Source organism: Halyomorpha halys, unplaced genomic scaffold, assembly GCF_000696795.3.
Source record: "Halyomorpha halys isolate HHAL.00 unplaced genomic scaffold, Hhal_1.1 Scaffold93.1, whole genome shotgun sequence".
NCBI classification, from domain to species: Eukaryota; Metazoa; Arthropoda; class Insecta; order Hemiptera; family Pentatomidae; genus Halyomorpha; species Halyomorpha halys.
Window position 1 is genome coordinate 675,228 of NW_027116355.1, and position 5,135 is coordinate 680,362.

Below are 5,135 nucleotides of genomic sequence, written 5' to 3' on the forward strand. Positions count from 1 at the left end.
TTTATAAATTTCCAGACAATAAAGAATTCCATTGAAAAAATTAATAAGATAAATATTACCACGTTTGTTTTTATTAAACTCAGTTCAGAACTCACCTAGTAAGCCTAAAAATTGTATCTCATCTTTATATTTTTACTGTTTAGTAATATTTATCAGGTACTTGACTTTATTCTTAACCAAGGAAGTTGTATCTTATTTACAACTAACATAAAATCACTAAATACATACAATTTTTAAGAAATTTGACAAATTGGCATTATCTTAGTTTCCTGTAATACTCTTTTTACCCTTAAAGCACCTAAGTAGATTTAAAAAAAAGATTGAAAAAGTTTTCAAAAGATTTTAGTGTTGTAGCCTTTGAAATTCTAGAAAATGTGATGTCTTCTTGTTATTAAAAAATAAAATAAAATAAGCATAAATGGTACCACATTTTATATCCAATTTAAGGCTTTTGAATGAATATGAAGTTTAGAAGCAGGGAAAAAATTATAACATGACTCAGACCCACACAAATATAATTTGCAACTTCAACTAAGAGTACCGAATCATCAGTGTATCAAACCAAAGGTACTTTGTAACCCAGAGTTCTAACTTTGCAGCAACAAATCACCTTCTTAATGATCTGTGCAAAATAGAGATTTTATAAAGATAAACTTGAGGAAAGGGAATCGCTCTGTTAAAATCTCAACAGACTTGAAACTAGTTCAGAAATACAAATCTTTAGAAGATAAATAATTTTTTTTTGGTATTCCCTGGTCTATTAAAACAGTGGTTCCCAACCCATCAAAGCCAGAAACTGAACCAAGTGGGGTCCACTCTCATTCCTGACTTAAGATAAAGGGGAGCCTGTCTCAGAAAATATTTGAAATTAGGTAACTTAAAAGTCCATTTTGAGATATTTTTACTATGCATTTAGTAGTTAAAACCCTTTTTTAAATAGAGTAGTCATCATACAAATATGCGTTGCTGGACCCCTCTCCATGGCCCACAAAGCACCGGTTGGGAATTACTGTATTAAAATATTAAATAAGAATTATATGCTTTGTCTTTTAATTTTTTGTTTTTAAATAACCAATTGGAAAGAAAATATCAGGTCAATAGCTGATCAGTTTTCCCTGACAAACTATATTGGTAATATGATATTTTCCTTGAGAGATTCCATGATTTGATAAGTTAGAATCAACACAAATACTCCGGAATGAGTGAGATTCCCTCATAGATATTATAATTCCTTTTTGTTCTCTTTTTCTCACTTTTTATGAATATAAATGTTTTCTATGTCACAAATATTTTCTTGTATAATTAGTATTATAAAAAAAGACTAATTTTAATTTTTAGGTGGGCCTTCCTCAAATAATCAGAGCTTGACGTTGAAATTGTCGTTATGGGCTTTCTCAACCCGCCTCTTTAACTAATTACAGGTAACCATATTTTTTAAATATTTAGAATACTGAGATTTTTTTTTTAAATGGATGTTCTAAGTAAGTATCAGTAGATGGATTTGTTAATCAAACTTACACTACTCTCATACTAAGCCATCATAAAATTTAAGATAACTCTCACCAATTTCTGAGTCAGCTCTGTAAGTTTTTTAAAATTTAAAATGCATTCATTTTATATAGAGTTATGTTGTTTATTAAATGAAAATCAAATACAATATTAATATTGGAATGATTTTCTTCCAAGATATTGCTATACTTTCTCAATACAAATGTTCCATTAGGATAATTTCAAGAACAAATGTCACTAATAGTGATACAGGAGTATCATACGGAATATATCATTTCGATTTTTTTCCCAATATGACACAGGATCATAGCTCTTCTGCCATAAGGGTTCTGGCAGCCCAATAAAGCGTCGCAAACTTGAACCACTTAGTCTCATCATCACTAAAACCCTACGTAAGTCATATAGGTTGGATGTCATGTCTACCTCGAAATAAATCGAGCACTGAGGATTATTTCTTACTCAAATTCTGTGAAGATGTGCACCCAAGTAATCGTGACCAGTTATAACTTTCAAAGCGGTAACCGATGCATGGCGGTGAAGGTCAGGTGGTATATGATTACTTCAGTTGATGAGGGCAGCCCATTGCTTTCCTTCTGCAGACTCCTGATAGTTTTGTTACAGCTTATTTCTCAAAGAGATATTATGAAACTTTAAGCCACAGCAAGACTAGTGGGTGCGTGAGGCATGGGCATGAGGGTTTCTTCTTTGACTAAGGCGTCGACCCGTTCGTTTCCCTATCCAGAATAATCATTAGAATTAGGGCCGTTATCGCATAGGTTGACTATGGCAGCCTGTGAGTTACTAAGAATATTGGCCTTAGCAATATTTTCAGCTAATAGCATCTCCAGAGCCAAACACATGGCGTGGATTTCCCCATCAAAGTTGCTGGCAAGGCAAACAACAGGTGCGGCTACACATCTCAATGCCGAGTACACACCAGCTCCTCCATTTCCTCTTGCTTCAATGGCTGATCCATCGGTGTATATATGCAGCCATTCTTTCTCCAGAAATCGGGTGTTAAAGTTTCCAATGGCCTTGAATTCATTTGGTGGAGTATTTTGCTTGGAGACTGGCGATAATAGGCTTGTGTAAAAGCTGGCAGTGAGGCGAGGAATTAGGTCTTGACCTGAAGGGAACTGTTCGGGGTTCTGAAGGGACTGGACAAGGGAATAATCTTCCCTCAAGGATTTAACTTGCGATAGGAATGAGGTTTGTGTGACCAGTAGTCCTACAGCAGGTATATATGTTTCTACCGGTTGCGTTTACTAAAGGCTAATGCAGCCAATCCTCGTCTATATTTTAGAGGTTCAATTCCCATCATTGCTGTAATAGGCACTGGCTTAACACCACCTGTGATTATTCTGAGTGCATGGTTTTGAGCTACATCAAGATTTTTGACGATTGAATTAGAAGTGATCACTAACAGTTCACCTCCATACTCTATTGCAGGTCACACGCAGGTCTTGTAGGTTAGAGCATCCTGGGTGGCTCCCCATCTGGTTCCTGTCAGTCTCTTCAGCAGGTCCAACCTCCTGGTTCCCTTCGATGCATTATTATCAATATGAGCTCTCCATGTTAACTGGGTATCCAACTTGATACCAAGATAGGTGGCACAGTTTTATAACAACATATCACCATCAGGTGATAGCGAGATGGGGTGTCACTTAGTCAATAGAGTGAAAAGCTGGAATTCAGTCTTTAAGGTGTTGATTTCCATATCATTTTGCAATCCCCAGTTTGAAAGGTGCCTCAGTGCAACACTCGAGGCCAACTTGAGGGCAGGAATGTTATTTGATGTTGCCCAGATGACCAAGTCATCCGCATACAATAACACAATGACTTCTGGAACAGAGGCCACAGCAGAAATCACAGCATCAATCATTACATTAAAGATATAAAGTGTTAAATGTCGGGCTTAACACTGATTCCTGCGGTACACCATTTCGGGTTTGTCAAAAAGATGAGATTTCATCCTGGGCACTCTAATGAATCTTTATGCAAGGAAGGACCTAATTAAGGCAACAAAAGTATGTGGTGTAATATTGTCCTTGCAAAAGTCTAATTACGAAAGAAAACTTCTAAAGGCAGTATCAGTATTTTTGGCCATAATCATCTTCTTCAGAAGGCCAACTTTCTGCTGAAGAATGATTCCGTCGGCAGGGTTTTGAGATGTACGGAATATTTCAGCAACTCTATCTCGTTCGATTGTCATGGCTTCTAGATCCTGATTCCAAAAAGGCTGGTAGTTCTTGATCTGATCTCGAGGGGATGCTCTGATGTGCAGCTTTTATTATGGCCACAGATATGTTCTTCAAGAATTTCTCTAGTTCATCAAATGCAATAGCTAACTTAGTCCAATTAGCCTTCTTTATGTTCTATTGGGCCGTCTTTTTCTCTTTGAACATATGTGAGCCAAAAATTTCTTTAGTCACCAGGATACTGTGACCAAAGACTCCAGGGGGTGGATAGAAACAGATACATTTGAGGCAAAATATAAGTGAACTAAGACCATGTCTGGCTTGGACATTAACCCCGTAAATGCAAGGAAAGTAGATTTTTTATTTGAACCAGTCATGTACTCTGGTAGAGTAAGATTTTCGTAAATAAAATTCTTTTAAGTTTTTTTTTTATTTACTAAGCGGCGAGGGTGTGTAAGTTCAGCATCCTCCATACTACCATCAGCAGTATAGTGTAATGAGGACGTCCAGGGGCACAATAAACTTCACTTATCAACAGTTGTTCTTCTTATCTGTGTTAATAATATAATATTCATAAAAAAAAAAATTCATTTCCTTCAAAAAAATTTTCAATAAATTTTCCGGTCTCAAAACACTCAATTATGACTAAAACCAAACACCTCTAAAGAAATCAGTTTCGGTTAAAATTTCTTCTCTGCGAACTCTGAATACATTCTTTTTAAAAGAAAAACCTTGTAAAAATAAATAGTCATAGTTGCTGCTTATAATTCAGCTAGTAAATCAATGACTCATTTGAGAGTTCGATACTAGAAAATTTCTCATAACCACAAGTTTATTAATATTTTGTATGTGTGAATTCAGCTTTCAAGGAAAAAATGTAATTTTGAGGTGAATATATTCATGATTATCATTAACATGCTTTAATCATTCTTTTGAAATATTAACTTTTCTTTGTTGTAACCTCACAATTTTTCTTCCTATTGAAAGGCATTTAAAGTGGACTAATGTTTTTAAAATCTCCTTATTTATCTCAAGTAACCAAGTTCTTGAACTTCAAAGTTTCATTACACCATTGCATCATTGTTAGTTACTTAGCCACTAACCTTAGATGAAATATCAAATGTTTCAGAAAGTAGATGGATGTCTATGGAATAGACCAATATCTATCCTGATTTAAATAGAGAGTAATTTGAATTATAATAAAATATCTTGGTATGATATCCAATTCCTCAAAGAAAAATATCAATATCATGATCTGATATCACTTTGTAAGAAAAGACATGATCTGCAAATCCTTCCTGAAAGTAGATAGTTTCAAATACCTCGGCTCAACAATACCATCAATAAATGATCAACAAACTGAGATAGACTATATAATATAACATATAACAAGCACTAGAGCCTTCTTCTCTCAGTCAAGAATACTGA

General features: G+C 34.9%; 1 protein-coding gene and 1 long non-coding RNA gene across 3 annotated transcripts in view; one reads left to right on the plus strand and one right to left on the minus strand.

Moving 5' to 3' along the window:
* Positions 1–1,564, plus strand: part of LOC106677297 (uncharacterized) — a 10,914-nt gene extending 9,350 nt beyond the window's left edge. Inside the window, exon 3 of the long non-coding RNA XR_001342575.2 lies at positions 1,339–1,564. This is a non-coding gene — a long non-coding RNA (uncharacterized lncRNA). The remainder of the gene's footprint in view (positions 1–1,338) is intronic.
* The window catches only part of l(3)L1231 (lethal (3) L1231), a 39,435-nt gene that overhangs the window by 23,881 nt on the left and 10,419 nt on the right, over positions 1–5,135 (minus strand). The gene's annotated exons all lie outside the window — the stretch shown is intronic.